Raw genomic sequence first — 24,666 nt, 5'->3', positions numbered from 1 at the left:
GTTGGGGAGGGACAAAATTATCCTGGAAAACATTTCCAGGCACAAGAAAAGCAAAGAGAGTGGTGAAAGCAGTATGAATCAGTATGGATGGACAAAACATGTTTAATCAACCTGTAGCCTTCTACAATGAGATGATCGGTGGGTGAAGATTGGAGAACAGTGAATGTTTACCTCAATTTTAACAAGGCTTTTGACTCCGTTTCTCACAAAATCCTTAGAGACAAGCTGATAAGCAATAGATTAGATAAATGGACTGCAGATTCCACTTGGTCTGAAAGCTATTTTTTAAAAAAAATCTTTTAATATTTTTGATGGATTTTTGATGATGACAAATGCTAAAGGTATGTTTTATTTCTGAAGAAGTTCAGATCATGAGATATTTCTTCCTCCCAGCATTGAAATCAGTAATTAATATTGAGTCATGTTTTGAGATGTGGTGTAGCTGTGGAGGTAGCTTTCTGTTATACCCTGTATTCCTTGAAGAATACAGATTGGCTTGATCTCTTTGTCCATGACTTCATCCACAGCAAAAGTTGGCAATTTATATTTGAATACAGAGCAAGATAAAAGCCGCATTAACACTGTACGAAATAGCTGTGAAAGAACATGAGTCGAGGCCAATTGTGTATTCTACCTATGGTGTGGGAATCAGCAGGTTTCCTGTGCTTACCATAAGCATTAGTGGCAGGAATCCAAGAGATCTTTCAGGCTTGTGGTGCTGAGCACTGCAAAGCTTGAGCTAAGGCACTCAATTCTGTCAATAAAGTGCACAGCAGTGACTGACATCCAAATTAACCTAGATACAAAATGCAAAGGAATTAGGCATCTACTAGGTTAGAATTCTCTACATAAGCAACAGTGAATTTATTCTGGAAGTCGTGAGTGCCAAAGATGTCATAAACATATGAACAAAAGATACATGTCTTTTCTGAGAAGAAATGCTTTATCATTTTGTCTCTGCTAAATAAGTATTTAGATAACAGATCCACTACAGATAGCATGCACATCCTAACAATTGATGAAAAACTTACAATTCCTTACTTTGTTTAGGAGAGCCACATTTAGGAATAATTTCTGTAATTTTAAAAACAGAAAGAGTTAGAAAAGTATTTCCCATCCCATACAAAGATTTTAAATGGAAAACAAAACAAAACAAAACAAAACAAAACAAACCTCCAACAGGAATGTTTTCTAGAAGATAGCTTTGAATTGCTTTGCAGACACCTTGACCTGTATTTGATGTTTTTTGTCACCTCTATTCTAATTGCAGCAGCTATCTGTAGGCTGGTCCTGGAAATCTCTGTAAGACGTCTGCTTTTGTTTCAAATATAATAGTTAATATTCTGTTAACATCTCAGACACTTTTTAAGTCTGATTCCCAGAGAACTTTGTATAGTTTTTCTCACCTGGACTTGCACTCCATGTGTTCATACTGAAGGCGATGCTACATTTGTTAAACTATTACTGTGATAGAAGGATGGATTAATTTATTCATTCATTCTCACAAGCCTGGCATAAAAGGGAGATGCTGAGATGAACAGGTGAGACTGTATACAAATCTGGTTCATCTGCTGCTTGTAACTGGCAGAGTAATGTGCATTTTTGTGCCAAAATAGAATTCTAGCAGAAACTGGATATCAAAATCAGACTTCTTTTTTTTTTTTTTTTTTTTTTTGACCTTTGTTTCCAAGGGAACTGAAGAGTCAACTAAGAGTTTCACTGTATGTTATGAAATTACTTGCACTGAAGCACAAGCAGGAAAGATAAATAAGATTAAGTTAAGTAGTATGAATAGAATGAATGACTAAAAGAATAATAATAGTTGTTTCATATTCAAACTGTTCAACTTGGCAGTCATGGCAGTTATGTTCAAAAGAGCTGTAAGCAAATAAGTCTACCTACTCCCAAGATTTTCTAAATATCAGTTTCTGTGTAGCCAGGAGATAAGTGGTTGCAGTAATCTGTTTAGACAGTGAAAAAAATCTTTTCAGTAAAGTTAAGCTTACAAAAGGAAGAAAAAGAAAGTCAAAACCAAAGAATCCATGGACTGAGAGGGAGGAACAGTAGTTGCCTGTTTAGTTATGGAATTGTCCAGGATTATTTTAGATGCAAGAGATTAATATTTTTCCAGAAACATGTTAGTTGGATTACAGAGAAAGGTTAACAGGAGGTAAAGAAATTCTTTCAGTGATGTATTTTTGTCTGAAGACTAGTTGTTTAATGGAATCATAAGGGAAACCAGAAAAATGAAACCTTTCTCAACTGAACTGCCGTTGCTGGCTAGATGGATGAATAAGAAATAAATAGATTACAGATGTTTATTCTGGTAAGAACATTTTATTTTAAATAAGAACTAATTCTAGAGTATTTCTTGAACTTATTTCTCCCAAGCCAATTTAAGAAACTAATTGCAGTGGTACACTGTATCACAATAAACCTGGCTTCAGATAGGTCTCTTACCATATAGTTCTAAGGATTTCAGAGAAATATGGAAGAACAGCCTGTTTCATTTATAGATAAGGAAGTATTATGCCTTGCATTTCCTTCTCCATCTTATTGATATACTGAATTTGCTACCTCATTCCATTCCCTGTTTAATTCTTTTATTGCAAAATTAAGCTCCAAGAAGAAAACTAACTTATGCTAGTAGCACGAGACATTATGATTTTGATTATGAGGCAGCAATTAATTAATAAAATATTATTTTTTAATCACTTAATTTTAAACAGATAATAAAATATAACATTATTATTATTTCATAGGTAGCAGATTTACATTTGTATGTCTTATATATTCATGCCATCAAAGTAAAACTAAAACCAAATATCTCTTCACTCTGAAATGGACATTTGAATTTAACATTTTTATGCCACTGCTCTTTATAGTGATTAATCTGATTATTTCTGTCATTATAACAAATCTAACTTCTATGAAAATTACACAAAAAGCATTGTCTGGAAACCCCTCTTAAGAAGATCACCTTACAATCACTTCACATAAGTTACTTAAAAATAAATTATGTGTGGAAAAAAGTAAACATTTTTTAGCAGAAAACTGAAAAGAAAAGAAAATGCAAATCAAATCACTATCAAAGACTGTTGAAGAGCATGTTAACACTCCTAATTGCCTTTCAAGTAATTTCAATTAGAATAAGTATGTCACTTATTTAGGAATTTTTGTTTACAGCACCAGTCATTCCTCTGCTTGTATATATTGTTCATATACATATGCACACACATACATATATATACAAATAACTCTGTTGTATTAGAAGGATAAAACTATATATATACATATATGTTTTGATGGTTATTGACATTTAACGAGTGCTCACTTCCAAGCAAAGTTTGAAAATAAAAAAAGCCCAAAGCATCTAAAAGCTTTTGAGATGTTGGGAGGGCAGCAATCGGGAGTTAAACTAACAAAAGAATATAAAGATGCTGAACAAGAGTAGCATTGACAGCACTACAAAATACATTGTATGGGAACTGTTGAATCACAGCCTGAACCTCTGATTGACCACCTCAGGTGAGCACTGAGTCAGCTGCAGGGGCACAGGTGAATGCAATTTCACCTGAGTGATCGGAAGGAGTGGAACCTGGCTCCACCTCTCCTAGACCCCATTTAAGGTCTGACTCCTAAGACTCCTTCCGGTTCTCTATCTGGAGGTTATTCCTCTTGTAGTCCTTCCACAAGCCCAGGACATGGGTAAGATCTTTATTTTATTACTGTGTTGTAACACGATAATTTCTCTGGTCCAATATCTGTATATCTGTTTGTCATACATACATCTATTTGATTCATATGGAAAGCTTAACAGCATAGTATAACGTTGACAATTGCCATCTTCTTAAAAGGAAAACTGTGTAAGTCCTATCTTTGCACTGTGAGCACAAGTATCTAGAAAAACTGTCATCCTGAAATTTTTTTCTGAATTATTTAGAAGCACACTGTTGTTGTTGTGGTTACAAATGATTCGTTCATACTTTTCAACCATAACTATTGTTAATGATATTTATCTTTTATGTGCTATCTTCAAGCATCTTTCACTTCAGTATTCAAAACTATTAAAGAATTATTTCCTTGAATGTAAATTAAAAAGTTAGCTTCTCTCCTCCATGTCACAACTAATTCTGAAAAAAAATGGTACACCGATATGTTCATCTTGTAAATCATCTGGTCCACAGTCATGATTTACCTGGAGTGCACAGATAATCTGAAAATGTCAGGAGATCCTGGTAATATGCAATCTCAGTACTTCTAAATCATATTGGATGAACAGTACCTGATTTTGCATATGCTTTACTTGTGAAGTATTTGTCCATCTTAATAAGTAAGCTACATGATGGGCGACTGCTTCAGGTAACTGATAAGAACACTGTTATACTTCTGGGATAAGAGAAGACCATATTTTATTCTTTTGCAGCAATAGTGTCTGTCTGCATTGTATCTGACAGCTTGTGCAGTGATCTAATGCATTTCTTTTCAGAAGTAATAAAAATAAAAATTCAGAATCTGTTTATAATGACTGAAATGATGTTCACAATATTTTCTGAAAGCTATTTATTCATATATTCCAACTATTATCTTGTTTGTCATGTAAAGAAATCTTGGTTATGTAAAACAATGAACAAGCTGGCAAAAATAATATAGATTAAAAAACTAAAGTAAAAGAAACGGGCAACGGAGTTTGTGAGCAACTTTCCATCTTCATGCAGATATCTATCCAACATATTAATATATTCTAAATTTGCATATAAAATAGCCCTCTTCACACTATCTGAAGTTATGAAGATGTAAAAACAGGTGCATGTAAGGCTATATTGAATGATAAAGAAGCTCTGTTTTGCAGAACATTTCAATGGGACATGACTGTAGAAATATAGTAAGTTTCAGAACTTTTAAAACGTAGCTTTCTATCTGTAGTTTCCCAGAGGCAAGACTTCCAGATGGCACTGGAAAAGCACAATGATGTATCAAGTCGTTAGAAAGCAATATTCATCATATTATCAGATATGGAAACTGTTGCCAAAACCTGGCAATCAGCAAATTACTCTTGCAGTAAAGCCATTAAATGGACAAAATAGAAACCGTGGGATAGCTGTTAACAAGATCCTCAACTGAGGAGAGTGCCTGGTTTTCTTTACTTTCAACATTTAGAAAGTACAGCACACAAAGCTGCAGTACTTCAATTTTTGAAAGAAAACATTTAAAAGCTATTACTTAATACAATAATCTGATGAAGAAAAAATAATTTCATGGGAAAAACGCAGTTACTATAAGTGCTTCAAGTAAATAGTTTTGAACACAGAAATAAGTGCTTTCTTTTGTCCCTGGATCATATTTATGTCATTTGAATAAATGTTCCCTCTGTTCTAAGAATTTTCCTATTAATTTTCCTGCTGGTACCTATACAAACATAATATTTAATTAGATCATTACAAAACATTAAAAAACAACATCAAACACAGTCTTCATACAGATATGGCCATATCATTGTGATATGGCATTGGTGAATGTAGGGAGAACAACAGATATAATGTACCTGGACTAGTGTTAGGCCTTTTAATGTGGTCCTGCATCACATCCTTATCTCTGAATCAAAATGGTATCTCCCGGGGGTCAGTCTTGTGACCGATGTTCTTTAACATCTTTATCAATAACATGACCTTGGAATCAAGTGCACCATCAGCACTTTTGCTTGTGACACTAAGCTGAGTGGTGGAGTTGACGCAATAGAGTGAAGGGATGCCATCCAGAGGGACACAGGCTCGAAAAATGGCCCCCCAAGAAGGTAATGAGGTTCACCAAGGCCCAGTGGACTGTGTTGTACTTGGGTTGTGACAATTCAAAATATGTATAGACTAGGAGAAGAACTCATTGAGAGCAGCCTTGTAGCATTCCTGGTGGATGAAAAGCTGGATGTGAGTCAGCAGTGTGCTCTTACAGTCCAAAGGCCAACTATATCCTGGGCTGCCTCAAAAGAGAAGTAAGCCAACATGGTGAGGGAGCTGGCTGTCACCCTCTACTCTGCTCTTGTGAGGTCCTCCCAGAGTACTGCACGAAGAGCCCCCAGCATAAGGAAGATGTGGAGCTGTTGGAGTGGGTCCAAATGAGGGCCACAAGGGCTATCAGAGGGCTCTTCCTTGAAGAAAGTTTGAGATATCTGGCCTTGTTAACTTGGAGAAGAGAAGGCTCAGGGGAGACCTCATTGTAGCCTTTCAGTACTCAAGAGAAGAGTACTCAAGCAGGAGGGAGACTAAATTTTTACAAGGGTCGATAGTGATAGAACAAGGGGGAATGTCTTTAAACTAAAAGAAGGGAGATTTAGGTTAGATGTTAGGCAGTAATTTTTTACTTGGAAGGTGATAAGGTGATAGAACAGGCTGCCGAGGGGACCTGAGGATGCCCCCCATCCCTGGAGTTGTCCAAGGCCAGGTTGAGTGGGACCCTGGCAAATCTGATCTAGTGGGTGGCAATCCCATGCATGGCAGGGGATTGGAACTAGGTGATCTTTAAGATCCCTTCCAACAAAAGCCATTCTATAATTCTACTACTAAGAATGAGATAATAACATCAAAAAAGAGTAATCAGATTCTGACTACAAATACTATCATAAGAAATACACCTCTTAAGATAGATAATATTTTAATTTAGCTTTATAAGTCCCATTCTGGGAAGCATAGTATAAACAGAATATATCTGTGTACTTTTAAGTACATCATTATAATCAGAGCATTAGCCAGACTGAAAAAAAATTAATTCTTGGCAGGAATCTTATACATGGTTATTTTAAATAGTTTAGAATAAATATTTCCATTTAGAAAAGAGTAAGAAGGGCTATAACGTGCATAGATAACATAGAGAAATCAAAATTTGAGCTAGGTTCTTCTGTCTCCTTCTCTTTTTATAAATACAATAACAAACCAAACAGTCATGTAAAGAATTTTTTGTGAATCAGATACAACTACAGAAATTTTGCCACCGACTTTGACACATCCTGTAGGGACAATATGATTGAATTTCTGTAGCTGTTCAGGAAATTGACAGAGGTTATGAATTCTCAAGCTGTTAAGTAATAATTTTCAGGGTTAAGAATTCTTATCTTCTTTGATATTATACCACTACTCAACTGGATGAATTTAATCTCCTTCTGCAGTATCTAGTGTTGACTGCTGCTGTAGACAAAATATTGGATTACTAGAGTGTTGGTTTGTTTTGCTGTAGCTCTCTCTATGTTTAGGTAATGGTGGCTACAATACACAGGTAATCAATTTGGGAAAATAGCTCAAGAAAAAGGATTGTTGCATTTCTAACTGAAATAAACTTACCGTAAAAACGTGGTCTAAATAAGTGTTTATATGCTCTTGTTGCCATCTTGTCAGCTTGTCCACAATCTGACATAGAAGTAAGAATGGTCTGATATATATTATTTAATTAAAGAGAGCAGGTACAATAATAAATAATATTGCAACACATTTAATTCATTTCTGTGAATCATTAAAATCACTGTATAGCACCTGACATTCATTTCAGTCAAAACTGAAAATCCTCCACCTACCTTCTTTGCCATTTCAGTTATACAATCCACTGACTCTTAAATTTTAGATCAATCACAGAAGTATTGATTTAAAAAGGGTATAAAAATCGAAGCTGAATGAACACATCTGACTTGTTCATAATGCATGATCAGCTTTGGGAAAGAGAAATGGTGAGATAACGTGGTGTAGGAGAAATAGTTGAACTGTGACTTGAATAAAGCAGATTACACTGGCAACAAATCAATGATAGAACAGAGCATTCCATTTCATGCTTTTTGCAATAGGTGGATGCAGAAAAGTAGTGTGCGTGATACAGTCCCATCAACATTCCATTTTCTAACCTGGGCAAGAGAATAAAAATGCATGTAGACTCCAAACAAAAATGACACGTTTAGATATGGAGCAGCAGTAGTTATCTGTCTTTGAAACCAAGTTCAGTTTGGAATTGGATGCTGCTGCTCACAACATATGATGAAGATATATTTTCACAGTAGGAAGACCACAAAAGCAGCAAAGTAGTTGCCAGAATTAATTACCTGATATGACTAGGATGCCAACTTTCTTTATTGAACTGGAAAAAAGTCAGACTGATATTTCTTTATTATATTCCTTCACACTTTCTTTACTGCCATCCCTTTGCTTTAAAATTTTGTACCAAGATAAACTTTGTGCAGGATTTTATGCAGAAAGTAAGAGATGAGATGGAAATGAAGCAATAAAACCTGAACATAACAACTTAGAACATATGATCCATTCTTGCCCTAAAGATGGATTCCAGCTCCAAAAGTAGGGTGAAATAAGAAAAAATAAGAACTTATGTGTTCTGAGGAAAAAAAAAAGTTTTGTATGACTTTTTTTGGATGCCCTTTTAAAAGAACTGCTTATAAAATGAATAAGAATATAGGGATATGACTTTTTTTTTTGTTTGTTTGTGTGCGTTTTTTTTTTTTTTTTTTTTTTTTTTTGTCGGTAGGAGAAGCTTTCTTACAGGGCCTAATATATTTTTTGACAGTGGAGAATTCAGAGAAAATGTATTGCTAACTTACATGTTCCAAACAATTTGGAAAGCCTTCACCTGTTAGCATGTTCAAGGGAAGAGCTGTTTTTTTTTCTTACATAGGTAAATAAACACAGGTTTATGGAATTTGTAGGGTGAAAAGTATTTTCGAGTAAAGGAGTCAAGTTATTTCCTGAAATCCTATGTATTCAAAGAATTTCTTTAAAATAGACTGTGGACATAAAAAAAGTCTTTGCATAATGGAACTTTCAGAATGTCAGCTAAAATATGCTGGAATGACAAAGTAAGAAGTGAGAGAAAATATATAAAGAATAACCCTTTCATTAAATGCATCTGATTTCTGTTTTGCGTATGTGCACTTTTGTGTGGTGGGGTTGTTGTTGTTGGTGGTTTTGTTTTCCTCAAGTATAAAGGAAGATTATAAAATGTCTAAATTAGTAGAAATATTAGATGAGAATGGAGTTTGGTACAAAATGCTATGCTATTCCAACCCAAAGAAATGAACAACTGGATAATATTTTAGTATCACAGATATTTCATCTCAGAAACCTAAAACCCTGCTTATGAAATGAAAAATCCTCAACCTGCAAAACTCTTAGTTACAGCTAAACAGCTCTATATTAAGCCTATAAAATCCATGGTCTATTTAAATAAGTTCTGTCATCAGTGTTTGTCACTGAGTTTGGAAAGCATCAGAATGATTTCTGTATTTAGACAAACAGCAAACTATGTACAGACCAGAAATTAAAACAAACAAACAAAAGCCTTTTGTTTTAACTACTTGTTAATATGGCAAGTCAGTGAATTCTGACTTACTACATTCGTTACAAAAATAATGTAAGAATTACCACAAAATTATAGGTACTTGACACATTTGTACAGAACACATGGAAAGTGTTCACTTGTGAGAAATATGTTTCTCAAATACAAAAGTTAGATTCTTGAGGTTCGGGAATTTAAATTGTTCTTCAATAAAACTGAACTTTCTCAAGGAGAAAACAAGAGGCCTCTCCTGCAAAAATAAGGCTTTTCAACTCAAATGGGAGAGAAATCCATTTTTCACATTCTTCAGCAGGTGCCCATACTTCTCTTACAAAGCAGCTAATGGATTTCAAAGGATGCAATTTAACAACAACAAAAAAAGAACAAATAAAAAAGGCAAAGCTTTGAATTTACAAAGAGTTTATCACAAGTAAAATATAGTAATAATAATAATAAAGTAGGAAAAAGAAACTTTTTCCTCAAGTCTTGAAAACCAAACAGAAAAGCAAAGACCCTCTATATTTAATTTTGTTTGCAAGAAAAGGGGATGGAGTGGTAAGGAAACTGCAGCTTCACTAATATTAGCAGTCATGCGTGCTCCATGTCACACAGTGGAGTATATCCAAAATCACTCTTCCTAATAAATGGATGACATATTAGTTATTTGTATGACACAGGGAATCAGCACAGTCTCAATTATTTTTCCATCATCATCATTCAAATTTATTATCACAAAGATACTATATGCACAGCTGGAATAATTAGTTTCCTTAATAGATTTTCCAGTTCTTATCTCTTAGTACCTCTGAGTATGAGTTTTTGCAGTGTTTTCCCAAGACTAGGATTCTCAGAGTATTTATATTTCACAAATCTTCATATAAGAACAGCAGATGTCTCATCACTGTTACTTGCTATTGTGAATTCACAGAATTTGTGTAAACCCATGGGAATCTCACAACCTCCTGTGTATGCTTCAAGTAGTTGCAAACTAGGTATAGGAGGTCACTTGCTTTTGTCATGATGTAAAAAATAAATAATAAAGTAGCTGGAGGCAATTCCTATTTTTCAGAATTGGCCAAATTATAATTATAACTGACAACAGAGTTTTGCAATGGGAGACTGTTGGGCGAACATAACTGTATACATCATTACCAGAGTCGCCTACAAGAATAAGAGCATAAAAGAAAATTGTTACTTCAATTTCCATCTAGAAGTCATTCCCTAGTGGATACAGATTATATAACGCTGTTCCTTTTTTTTTTTTTTTTTTTTTTTAATTTTATATTCACATAGAACTCAGTGTAACAATCCAGCTGACATAGTTTATGTTATTAAATGTGGTGGTTTACAAGGGCTGTCAATGAATAAGCCCTACAGTTGTTCACATGTCCATACTGAAATCTGAAACAGACAGCATCTATCTGAGAAGCAAGTGCTACAAAGCAATGAAGTGCTAGTTTGGTCGGATATGGGAAAATGTGTTGTTCTTTGTGAATGTCTTTTCCTCTCCCTCTTTTCATAAACTGGAGTACACATCATTCCGTGAGAACTTGCTGAGGCAGAAAAAACTCTAGATCTTTTCTTGCAAACTGCACAAATCTCAGGTACTTATTAGATCCATATTGCTTTCAAAGTAATAACACTGACACTGTGATAGAGATGTTTAGGTACTTTTATGTTAAGAGTGGTGACATGCTTTTAATAGTAGATATGACCGCTGTGGACTTGTGATGAACTAATTAAGTGAAAATGAACATTAGAGAATATATGATAATGTTCTTATAGCCGTTCCTAAAACTCTCTTCATTTCTATTTTGTTCCACTGGGTATCCTTCATATTTTTCTACTCTTTCTCTTCCCTTCCAAAAATTTCCACTGTGCTCATGTACTGAATTATCCTGTATTACCTAATGTGCTAATATTATCACTTCTGTAATTTACAACCTTTTTTATGCCTACATGAATGATATTTAATAATTACATACTACAAGTTTTAAACATTCCTTATTTTTACAACTGATGTAACATTTGTCTTTTTTCTTGAATCTTTAAAAAAATGATCAATACTTACATACATTTAGATTATATTTTAATGGAGCTAATTTAGAAAATATACATGATATAATATTACATTCAAATAACTTCATGCAAAAAAATCTCACTTTAGTTTATCTTCTTTGCCTTGTGCATGCATGTTAATTTGTAGCTGACTGCATTTACTTTTTCTATCTGACATTCAGGGCAACACGGGAAAAGGTGAATGCTTTTCCGAAGGGCTTTAGCGATTAGCAAATCGTTTTCCCTGCTTTCTCCTGCTGACAGGAGAAGTAGCAGTGCCAACAGAAGGAAAAAAAGTGCTAAGAATAGAATTGAAGTCATTACAAGTTATACTTCTCAAACTTGCAAATGAAAAATGGATTGACTATATTGGAAGTCAATGCAATACTTAAATAGCGTATAAATATTTTGAATTTCAAGGATATCTCAGTTGAGGGCATGAAGGTGCATGCATTTATCACATGGACAGGAAGAACTAATCTTTGGAACAATAAAAAAACAAATCAAATAACTTTGAAAAGTTCATAATTTATAGGTAATAGACTCTAAGCAATGTGTGAGTAAAATAGAATCAGCAAAAGAGAAAGGGAAGTGTATGTAGGAGACAGATGCAGACTGAATGAGAGTGAAGGGGAATTTAGAAATGAAGAAGGTTGGAGGAGAAGTTCAATAACTGGTGAGAAAGAAATAATTAAAATTTCAGATAAGAAAATGCCATAACACCTCTGTTTTTCGTCCCTATTTTGATATAGCCCATGGTATAGTTGGTTTTCTGGACTGTCAGCACACGCTGCCAGTTCATGACCAGCTTTTCATCCATCAGGAACCTGAAGTGCTTCACTGCAGGACTGCACTCAATGAGTTCTTCTCCCAATCTGTACACATATCTGGGATGGCCCCAATGCCAGTGTTACATCTTCCTCTTGGCCTTCTTGAACTTCTTTTGGTTCTCATGGCTCATTTTTCAAGCCTATCATAGAATCATAGAATGGCCTGGGTTGAAAAAGACAGTAATGATCATACAGTTCCAACCCCCTGACACAGGCAGGGTCACCAACTACTAGACCGAAGTCCAGGTCCCTCTGGATGGCATTCCCTCTTTATATTGTATCAGCTCTGCCACTCATCCTGGGGTCATCAGCAAACTAGATGAGGATTCACTTTGATCCCAGTGTCTAGGTCTCCGGGGAAAGATGTGAGTCTTACTGGCCTGTAGTACCCCCAGTCTTTCCTTCTTCCTTTCTTGAAAATGGGAGTGATGTTTCCCTTTGTCCATTCACAAGGGACATTGCTTGACAGCCATGACATTTCAAGTATGGTGGAGTGTGGCTTGGCAATCACATCAGTCATCTCCTTAGAACCTTGGGATGCCTGCACACATTCAGCCTCATAAGTCAGTCTTGGGCTTTCTCTTTTCTTGCAGTGGAAGGGATTTTTCTCTCCTGATCCACACCTGGAGGTTCAGGAATGTGAGAGTCATGGGAAGCCTGTCTACCAGTGAAGACTGAGACAAAGAACTTTCTCAATACCTCAGCCTTCTTTATGTCTGTTGTTTCCATTTCTCCTTTCTCATTTATCAGAAGGAGTACTCTCTCATTTGCCGGTCTCTTCTGACAGATATACCTGTAGAATCCCTTCTTGGTATTTTTTTGCATCTCTCACCAAGTTCAGTTCCATCTGTTCCTTGTCGTCTAGGACAAATCTGAAGTTTTCCTCTGCTTCCTAATGTGACAGCATTCCTTGACCCCTCTCTGCCACTTAGAAGTACATCCCCTTCCCAAATCATAGTTTTAAGCTTCAGTGATCATCCCAGCCAGATTGCTGCTCAGTATACTCTTGGCCCTCCTGGTCATCACATCTGATGTCAGCATGACCTGTCTCTTGAAGTAAGTTAGATCTTTACCACTCCTTTGGGAGCAGGTGAGTAATTTTTTTTTTTATTTTTATTTTTTCTGTAAGTGAAAAAAAAAAAAATATATATGTGTAAGATTCTGACTAATCAGCTTTTTAAAAACAGCTCCATGAACTGTATTTCAGTTTATAATCTATACAAACTGAGCTAATACTCAGGATGTCAAATTATTACACACAGTGTTGCCGCATTTTTTTATTATAAATCTCTGCCCTTATAAATTAAATTCCTCTACAGATGGTCATGTATGTGGTTGCAAATGTATAGTCTGGTTTGATTTTACAATCACAGGGGCATTATTTCTTTATCCAGAATTCTAAGTTGTGTACATTTATCCTGGAAAGGCAAGAACAGTATAAGGCATTTAACTTGGACTATTTGGAAGTTATGAACTGTTTAAATGACATTTTCACCTTCAGAAAATACATCTTTGCCTGCTAGAAATGGTGATGCTATCATGCTGCTGGCAATCTATGATACAGTCATGTCACAAATAGGTGTCAATTCTCATTACATTCTCAAGTATAAACTCCACTTATCAGTTCCCACATAGTTGCAGATTTGTTAACAATCCCATTTTACCGTGATTGCACAGAAGCTTGTTGATTGTTTGCGGGCTGGTCCGGCCTGGTTCCATGACTAGTGGGGCAGAGGGATTTTTCTGTAAAATCCGCACCTCCGAAAAGGGAAACGGGACCTCCCACAAAAAAGAATAATTTAAAAAAACAGCTGCAATGATCTGAGGAGAAACAAACTAATTTACTAAATATAGTATCGGAATGCATGATAACACACTATAATACAATATAATTCAACGTAATTGTTAATAAAATCAAATATAATTGAGAGAAGGATTGTCCGACAGCTAAAGGCCTTACACTAATACTGAAGCCTTGCGTGCAGTCAGGAACAGCAGCGAGACGATCCGAAAGCAAGCATGACGAGACGAGAAGAAGGCAGAGACTATGGTCAGGTGACTGAGAGGCCTTATATCTGTTCCCCTGAGCAGGAATGATAACTGTATTCAAACAGTCTTCTGGGGAACGTAGTTCTTCTCTTCCAGACAAGTACCTGGAACTAGAGCATTTGCTCTTTAACTCCCAGTACACTGCATGATGTTATGATGTGGAATACCGATAACCAAAATCATAAAACCATGACAAAGCTCAACCTCAAATACCTTATGATATCTTTGTAGGAACTACTGTAGATGTATCAGATTTGGGAGCAATACGTGTAGTTGGTATATGGGGATTTTTATTTCAAATAATTATTGCACACACTTTGTAATATTAATTAAACTTTGGCACATACATCCTCCTCCGAACTGCAGTGTAGCTGCTCAAGTAGGAATCTTAGTATGTAAGAGCAGCAGAAGAAAAAACTTTTAGAATTTTTTTTTTCTAGACAGCAAAATGCTTATCTGGTTCATACTAGGACTCCAATTAAGTTCCAGCTAAATATGCAGGCATTTCACATTTTATCTTGACTGGATGAAAATCAAAACAATATTTTAAATAAGAAGTAGTTCTGTTTGTCCTAAAGGACTTTTCTTCAACTTTTGTGTTTCTGTCCTGCCTTTCTCCTGACCCTAGCCCAGCACATCTATAGAGATTCACAAGGCAGCCCTTGTGGCATTAATCCTTTCCCCATCCACAAAAACCAGAGGGAAATAAGGGACACTTTAACAACATGACTCTTTGTAGGTAGTAAAGTAAAATCTTTAAATTAGTAACAAACAAATCCTCTATTTCAAGTTAAAATTATCACCTCCAGGATGATTTCACGTCAGATCTGTTTGAGGAGTACAAAAGAGCTTGGTGGACATTCCCAAACCAATATATTTGCATCTTCTACTATCAAGCAAGGATAACCAAGAAATTACATTTTTGAAACATATTCATGTACTGCATAATTCAAAGTTGCATCAATAAAAGTACAAACTCTAAAATTCCATTGTAACAGCATACTGTATAAAGTTTTTATAGTGTACCATGATTGTCTTTAATACTTAATTACCATAGCATTGCATGTCAATTCACAACAATTATCTTTCAGTTTTCTTTTCCACTATTTTTGGAAAAAAAAACAAAAAACAAAAACCTTACTCTAGATTAATTAAAAAAAAACCTAGAACAGCCCGATATTACACAATATTGAACAAAATACTGATAATCATTTGCATCTAAGATACAAAGTTATGAAAAGTGTTATATGATACATAAGATCAAATGTGATGAATATAACTAGCATTAACTGCTTATAGAATAGGTGAAAAAAATAATGTGTGCTGAATTAGAGATTGTAGTGATCAGAAATATAAAATTTAGTCTAGGGCCTAGTGTTCAGGCTGTGGATAGACGTTGAGTTTGAAGTCAAACACCTTGAAATCTTGTAGTAGAAATCTAAATTATTTTCACAAGATTTCAAGTTCAGAAAAGTAGAAGAGAATTATTAGCAGATTCTTTCTTCCCTGACTTTTTGAAAGACCAAACAACGTCTGCAGTGGAACAGAAAATAGTGCCTTATTACTTTACAGCTTTTACAGCTAACCAGGAAAAAAGTAAGCCCCTTCTTAGGTTTGGAATTGTAATTCATACTTCCATAAACCGAATACCTTTACAAAACACAGGCTTGACATTCTGCTATACAGTTTTGCTAGTCTTTAAAATTCTCATATTTTCTTGTATCTATTTTCCAGCACTTAAATATTTTGTTATGCTACTTTGAAAAGAACTGATTTAAAATATTGCTAAGATAAGAGGAAAAAAAAAAAAAAAAGAAGAAGAAGAAGATGAAGCAGAATAAAAGTAAAAATATAGCCAAGCTGTGATTCTCATTTGTTTTATTTTCAGCAATTTACTGGAAGGCTTTCAGTCTTTTAAGGAGATGGATTTAAAGCACACACAGCTATCAGATAAAATAATACTTATTTCAAGGAGATATCCTAATGTAATAATGGAAGATTTCAGCATGTAACTTGTATATGAAGGGGATATCTGAGGAGAAAGAGGTGATTCTCTTTGCACATAGCCTAAGCAAAGGCAAAAGTCCAAGTCCCGTGTTGTGCAGACAGAGCGTGGAGGGCTAGCAGACAGATAAACTCTTACAAAAACATAGACTGGAAGCTTGTGAATCCTGGCCATCTACAGGTGTTCATTGGAAGAATCATTACTGATCTGGCAAAAGGTGAAAAAGAAGACCTATAGGGGCATGAGCATATTTGTGCCTCTTGTGTCTAATCCATGTCAAAAGCAGTGCCACAAAGGGAAATCAATGTACAAGGGTAGTCAGAGGTTCTCTTCTGCAGGGGAAGGACATTCCTAACTACTGATCGTTTGATGTATTTCCAAGAAAATGTAAAGCTAATACAGCTGATAGGAATGGTTCTCAGGAAAGGCTTCAAGAACACTGACATCTGCTGGAAGGGCAGTACAGTGAAGTAAGGGTAATAAAGGATATTTCTGAAAAGTGTCAGTAAAACTTTACAATATACATTTTAGATAATTGGGGTTTGTAAGGTGTTCTGCTGATATGAGACTTGCAAGAAATAATTGACGGGGGATAAGTAAGCATCTTAGTCAATAGGAGCTTTAGCTGCAGTGATGAGAGAGTACATCCTGAGCAAGTGAAGAGAAGTAGGAGCAGAATAAACCTCCTGGAGCTCAGGAGATTGATCTTAGATCTCCTCAGGAAATTGGTATACAGAACCTCTTGGGAAAGGGATTCAAAGGACAAAGGAGCCAAAAAAGCCAGTTGATCCCCACAGTCTTCTTGGAGCAGAAAAATGGTCCATGCTAGGAGCAGAAAAATGAGCAGGCATAGTAATTAGCAGTGCAGCTTAGATGAGTGGGGATTTCATGACTAGGCTGAAACACACACACACAAAAAGAGGGTCTAGGAGAGGTGAGCATAAAAGGAAAATCAAAGATCTCCAGAAGCTGAAATGAGCAAAGTGCATGGAGGTCGAAATAATGACATCTAGAGGTATGTCAACCGTGAAAATGCAGTCCAAGAAAAAAAAAAAAAATGTATACTGCTGTCAAATGAGGTCATGGCCGAGTGCCAAAGGGTGTAAAAAACTAGAGAGATATTCAGCGTCCTCTTTGCTTTCAAGGTCTGCTTAGGCTGTCGGGCAGTGCTAAGATCAGAATTGCTCCATGAGGGAAGACCAGCTGGTAATCAAGGACACAGGTCAGACAGTGTCTTCACTGATGGGGTACAGTTCAGTATATCCAAGCAGGACTGGTACAGTAAGCTGCAAGTTCAGTCAGAGACTGCAGCCCAGATAGTAAGTCAAGATCAATGGGCAACAAGTCTGAATGCACCTGCGGTGTATCTAAAGTAAATGTTGTCTATTCAGAACTGAACCTAAATGACTGTGTATACAGCTGGCGTCTCAAGTGAAGCTGGTCAGGAGTCAGCCTGTTTTTGCACTTTAACCGTGTATTCCAGGTCCCTATGCATTGCAGTAATGTTTGTGGCAGAAAAGTATAGCTGACAATAAAGGCTGATCAAGTTAAGCACTGCTTGCTTAAGATTAACGTGCCCACATCTACTGTACAGGACAGGATGCATCTGAAGGTAGTCCAGTTAATATAATTTCTGTATGAAAAGAGAACTATCGCAGCAAAGACTAAGAAAATATTATTACATATTGTCAAAAAAATTGACATGAGACTATTATTACAATGTTTGGACAAAAATGGTGATAATAATGATAAATGAGAAAAGGTACTTTTTGCAACTGTAATGTCTGAGAGTTAGTTTTACTATTTTTGTCTGATTATTTGGCTTCAAAAGATACTTCAAAATAAAAAGCCATTTAAGTTTAATATATATAAGAAAATAAAAAAAATCAGAGATATTTTGTGGTACTGTTTCACTGACATATTCTGTAAAAAACAGACACAAATTCATTTAGAAATGTATGTTCCTCTTCAAAAACAGTGATCTTTTGAAATTCTACTGAAATTTTAATGGTTCATAGGGAATTCCTCCTCATCCCTTTCCCCTTCCATTCATTATATTTAAACAGATTAGGAATTTTACTAGACAGATATGATCTGAAACAGTTAACTTTTTCCTCTCAATCTGTGCTTCCATAAGGTTTATCTTTAATTTACACTCCCAGTGCACTTAGAGGTACATTCCAATTTGGTTATGAAATGTGAATGTTTTAGCAAAAGGTATTGAGTTCCTGGAATGATAGGGAATATGAAGTTTTTGAAATGCTTGTTTTACATATCTTGTTAGTTAACTACTTTTGTGCAGATATTAATATCAGAATATTGACAGACTATAAGGTAAATCTGAAAACAAGAAATTATCTTATTTTATGAAATGTGTCAATTATTGAATAACAAAATGAAGGAATAAAATTCATGGCTATACTTAATAATAGTGAGAAATTTCTTTGCTTGACTTTGATCTAGAGTTGATGGAAGGGTGTTTAATACAGTTCTTACAAACAACATTCAGAGATGTGGGGTTTGCTACAGTAATATTTCTGGCTGCCTTACATACTTCTTTCAGAAGTAGTTCTGAGTTGACAAGAGATTGATATGTTTCTTTTAAATCCTTTGGTTTTTGGCTGTTATTTTTGTTTGTTTTTTAAGGTGGTCAAATGGCACTTGAGGAATGGCACTTCAATAAAGAAGTAAAATTGTTTAAAGATTAAATGCTGTATAAAAACATGAATTACTGAATGTATTTATTAATTTTAACAATATATGCCCATAAATCATCCATGAAAGTAGATAATCTTTTGCATTCCATTACATTTGTATTTTGATTTAAATATGTCAAAATACTTACTGTAGCAGACCATCAAAAAACACTTAATCTGTGGCATACCTAGAATTGTCTATAAGATAAGACAATCACCATGACAACAGGCTAATGGCTGAAGATGTGATTGGAGAAAGGAGCAGAGACAGGATGGCCTTCCTCTGTCCAAAACTCCTCAGTTTACTTCAAAGTTTTACTAAAATCTTGTTGATGACGAGCATGCTGACAATAAACTTGTTGATGGCAAGCCCTATAAATCTAGTAGGCATAAAAGGTTGTTTGGGAAAGACTGGGGGGCAATTTGAGAATTCTGAATTTGGAACTTTGGGTGTTCTGGATGAGCACTCGCACAGAACGTCGACTGCCTTCCCTCCATGTCTCTCCATGTTGGCTGGACCAGTACTGGAACCGAGACCGGTGATCTCTTTCTTTGTCCTCGCCCCTCAACCCCCAACTCACTCTATCTCTCTCTTTTCTTTCTTTTTCCTCCATAAAGTTGTTAAGCAACACAAGGCTTATTTCTGTTTCTTTTGAAGTTTCATAGTTTAACTGCAAATACTTCTAAGACAGTTGTAGTACGCAGATTCTCGTTAAAAAATGATGATTGTATTTGGATCTTGAATGTCATTTTTGCCTTAATTGAACCAGGGAGGATTTGCAAATCTGATCTTCTTTCCCTCCCTTCATTGGTAGGATGTAGCACTTGGCATATTCAGGATGAAAACTGATTTATAAGTGAAACAGTACCTTAAGAATTTAGAAAGGAGGGAAAACTCGCTAAAAAGTTTAAACAGATATTCATACAAAAATGACTGCATGTTATATGAACTCCCTCCACATTTTCCACATTCATAATAGTTATTTTATCATCATCCTTACTGATGAAAATATTGTTATTTCAATTTCATTAATATATGTAAATTAATATGAATACACCATATTACTGGAATTAAAATATTTTCTACATAGCAAATCATGTTATCTTTTTCAATAGTCAGATCAAGACACTTCACTTGCACTGGCTTGAATTGTATGGTGATAATTAATTCTCTATTCAACAGGTTTTCTAGAAAAAAAAACTATGATATTACAACCTCTTCAATTTTATTTATTTATTTGAGATTTTTTAGCTGTTCAGAACATATAAAAATAGTGACAGCACTGTTTTAAATATAGGGAAACACAGCAGAGTAGATTAGTTTTGGCCATGCAAATAACTTTAAAGAAATGTATATTAATACATTACCTGAATCATCAGCCTCCCTTATTATGTATTACCGAGGCCAATATGCAAACATATTCAGCGAGGGAATTTAGGGATCATTAAGCATTTTGACTGTCCGCAGCCTGTCATAACTGCACCAGCACCTGCTGCAGAACCACTCTGTGCTGAACTGCTATGAAAAGTATTACCAGCCTTCAAAATGACTTATGTAGTTCCCACCTGCAGGAATAGTTGTTTGCACATTATGGTACATCAAATAGTATGTCAAGAAAAGTGGTTTAACATTTCTTATAGAATAATATTTAACATTACTTGGCAGGTAGAGCCGTACTTCCTGTTAATGTGCAATATTTTGTACTGAAGTTTAAGCGAATACAGGAGAGACAAAAATCCCTTTTGTTTGTATGCAAGTCAGAAATGTCAGAATTCCAAGTCTTTAGCTGATCCAGCATGCTATAAGAATCAATCATGATGCTATCCATATAATGCCTTTTACTTTGAATATAGCTCCCAGCAAAGTATACTTCTTCCCTGCTTAGTCAGCGGTGCTACTGAAAATACTATCTCTACTGCATCCAGAACAGTGATAACTGAACTTTGAAGAGAACTTTTCCAGATGTTATTACCTATCTTTTAAGTTAATCACTCACTTTCTGTATTTTTTTTTTTTTAGTTCTTTTTGTGTATTCTTTTTGGAAACCAGCTTGCTTCAGAGCTCCATGGTTAACTTCAATTAACTGTTTCTTTTCCTACATTCTTTCATTCTTCTTCCTTCTTTCCTTCCTTTCTTTTTTATTATTATTTTTTTGTTGTTGCTAATTAAAATTTAGAAGCGAATAGTTGGGAAATGTACCAGGATGGAAGGAACTGCGATCATGATTGCTTTGCTTGAAATTTCCTGCTGTGTTAACACTAGAAATCATTTTTAAAGTTTTGAGTTCTGTATGTTTTGGATTTAATAGAATCATAGAATCATTAGGGTTGGAAAAGAACTTTAAGATCAGCTAGTCCAACAATCAAGCCATGCTGACCGTCCCTTATCACCTCCCTCTCTTCCATGTGCCTTAGATTAGCTTCCAGGTGAATCACTTCCATGATCTTTCCCAGCACAGAGGTGAGGTTGACAGGTTAGTAGTTCCCTGGGTTGTCCTTTCTCCCTTTTTAAAAATGAGAGCTATACTGCCTTTTTTTCCACAGAGACTTCGCCTAACTGCCATGACTTGTCAAATATTCTTGTTGCTATTCCAGTGCCCACAGTTTACTAATTCACTCCTGAATCTATTCTATGACAACCTCAGAAAAGCTTTGTTGAACCTGCTTAAAGCATGTGCAAATTATTCATTTAAAACTCTCTATCTCAGAAGAAATACCACTCAGATCATGGTGAAAATGGAGAGGAAGGAAGGAATGAAGGAAAGAGAAAGGAGCTATGCAACAGCTTCGGTAGCACTGGGCTGTAAGGATATGCTGCTCTTGCCTCCTTACTTTCCTGTTCAGAGTATTCTGTCACAGTCCTATGCAGTGGAATTTCTGCATATTTCCTTCTTTCAGCATTTACATTGCTGAAAGACTGCAAACGTGAAGTGTTTCTGATATACCATTGTACAGAAAAAAACCATCATCTACACTTCCTACAGGCTTTAGTTTAATTGGTTCTGAGCCCAGGAGCTGACATAATCACTAGAACATAATTTCTGATCAATCAATTCTTCTTCATAAAATCTCTTCAGGACTGCACTGCAGGTCAAAAGGAGCTCAAGAAGGACCCTGATCTCAGTATTGTGAACAAGAAATATTCATGTGTGCATAGGAAATAGGCTCATGTTTTCTTTGCCCTAGTGTCTACCATATTTGCAAATTAAATTGTGTAAAAATTGTAGCTTAAAATAATAATTTAATTAGTAATTTTTTCAGCAGTACTGGTTTCTGGATGCAGATCTATAAGTCTCAAGAAACTAATTTTCCTCAAGAGTATGATAACCCAGTGGTCATATTCTGACAAGCACACTGTGAGGATTTGCATTGTGCAATGAATAAGCCACTTATCTTTCACCTGTGGAATTGTAAGGAGGGGAATTCACATTTCCAGATGAATTAAACTTAGGTATCTGATTCATCAGTGAATAATTTGTTCACTTGCAAAATAGGCACGATCAGCAAGTGTCTGGAGATAGATAAAATTAAGTGATGCGTTTTGCAAGTAAATTAAGCAAAACTGGGAAAAAAATGAGAATATATAGAGTGCAATATGATGGCAGGGAAAAAATGAAAAAAAAAAAAATTCCACACACCTGGAGCAGTTCTCCATTATTCACACTATTAGCATCCATACTGAAATTTTTCTAAGTAATGTTTTTAACACAATGTTTTTAATCATCTATTATTTCTAATTGCTCAGTCTACATTTTCTGTAGACTGTAAGTCAGATTTAGAACTTTTTTTAGCCATCTGTCAGAATTAAATTAGATTCTACAGTATATTTTTAGATCCATTAAATATTTTTCAACACTTTCTTTAATAGGTTCAGAAAATTTTTCAGAAGAAAGATGTGGGAGAATAAAGCATGACCATTTGACTAGGTGCAAAAACTTAGAAAAGTTTGTTGGTTTTTGCTTTTGTTTTTGTTTTGTTTTGCTTTTATAGCATTTGATTGCTTTGCTTATTTAGCAAAGCAAATAAGCCTTGCTAAATTTTGGCAGGCAAATAATCTATAGATTTCTTCAGTATCCTGATGCCATTCCAGATAAGAAGGTCACAGCAAAGTTACCTGGGCAAAAGAAGTTCCATCTGCTGTGAATCTCTGCTGTACCACTCTCTTTATCTAATAGCAGAGGATAGTATCCCACCACATCTTACACCTGTCCTTTTACTAACACAAACAATTAGCATGGAAGAAAATGTTCCTTGGAGAGTGCAATTTAACTAGGCGTGTTTTGCATTGCTATTTTCATGACATAAAACAATAGCACGATGTTTCATGATTAACAGTGAGAATAAGCGATGATTGTGAAGTGCAGATGCCAGAGCACGTCTTCTCAGGTTTAGGGGATTTGTTAGAAAACGCTTAAAAATAAGCATATAATCTCAGCAGAAATTTTATTTATTTATTTATTTTAATGCGTGTGTACAATAAAGCATTGGTAATAAATATTTTATTTCATGCCTAGGTAGTAATAGGACCCTATGGGGAAGTGGAACACAAGAAACTTAAAAACCTTGACAGATGTGACAGATGCACAAAAAGAGAAAAGAGCAAAATACAAGGATGAACATGTACAAAGTATAGAATTGACAGCTTACATCTAACCATTGCTCATGATTTTGTCTGTAGTGATCAAGTTTGAGAATTTTTCTTTAATTCTAGAGATACACTAGGAAGAACAAAGGAAATGTACAAATTGTTACTGTGGGATCTTCTACAGACAAATTACACCTAACTATACTTCACAGCTAAACGAGACAACATATTCCAGATAAACTTTCTGCAATGATATCTCATGTTTAACGGATCTTGATGTTCTCACTGCTCCCGGATATGCAGTATAAAAATGTTCAAATTATGACAGTGGAACATTTTGAAGGAAATAACATAAGAAAAACTAGCTATGAGAAAAAGAAAAGAATGATGAGAACATGTCTAAAGTGGCAGAGCTATATGGAATATAAGAGAAATCCAATACATAGCATTTTTGGAACTATACCTAACTGTAGAAATCAAACTTGCTGCTTTACAACCAGCTACATTGCCTTTTCAAATATAGTTGCAGTCTTCTATCTTGTCTTACCCTTCTTAAAGTTTCCCCTTTTTTTCTTTAATCATGTATACTTACATGAAAGGTAACCTAGAAGGCAATCCAACATTTTGTCCTTGTCCTTTAATAGAAATCTGAGGTTCATTGTATGTTTTATACTGAGTTTCTTATATTCAGGTTATTCTCATAGTCAGATTAAGGAGATACTGCTCCAGAAAAATGAACAAAAGGTTAACATTTATTCTGAGAAATAAGTGGAGTAATCCACAAAGAACTACATATATACCATTAAAAAATAAAATAAAATAAAATTACAATCATCACTTTTCTCCCAACATTAAAAATATAAAGTAAAATAAACAAAAACTTATTCCTGTGAGTGTATTAGCCTCCCTATCTTTATATACAAGATCACATAGCAGATGTAACCACTGCAGTAGCACAGGGTTTCCACAGAAATATTCTTTATATCATTCTCAATTGTTTAGTGACAGCCATGACAACAATTCATCAATTTTTAAATATTTCTTCCTAGCTTTTCCATGTGTTTCAGACTCTCCTCTGTAAATAAAACATATTACATCAAGGTTTTGCAGTCAGTTCATCAT

The 24,666-nt window shown here is 35.1% G+C and overlaps 1 long non-coding RNA gene across 1 annotated transcript in view; it reads left to right on the top strand.

Annotated features, from left to right (window-relative positions):
- The first annotated feature begins 3,652 nt into the window (after positions 1-3,652).
- Positions 3,653-24,666, top strand: part of LOC124417354 — a 51,943-nt gene continuing 30,929 nt past the window's right edge. Inside the window, exon 1 of the long non-coding RNA XR_006932000.1 lies at positions 3,653-3,708. This is a non-coding gene — a long non-coding RNA (uncharacterized LOC124417354). The remainder of the gene's footprint in view (positions 3,709-24,666) is intronic.

The sequence above is a fragment of the Gallus gallus genome, chromosome 1 (assembly GCF_016699485.2).
Source record: "Gallus gallus isolate bGalGal1 chromosome 1, bGalGal1.mat.broiler.GRCg7b, whole genome shotgun sequence".
Classification (NCBI taxonomy): Eukaryota; Metazoa; Chordata; class Aves; order Galliformes; family Phasianidae; genus Gallus; species Gallus gallus.
The sequence above is the reverse complement of the archived record's forward strand: the minus strand, read 5'-3'. Positions and strand labels throughout refer to the sequence as shown.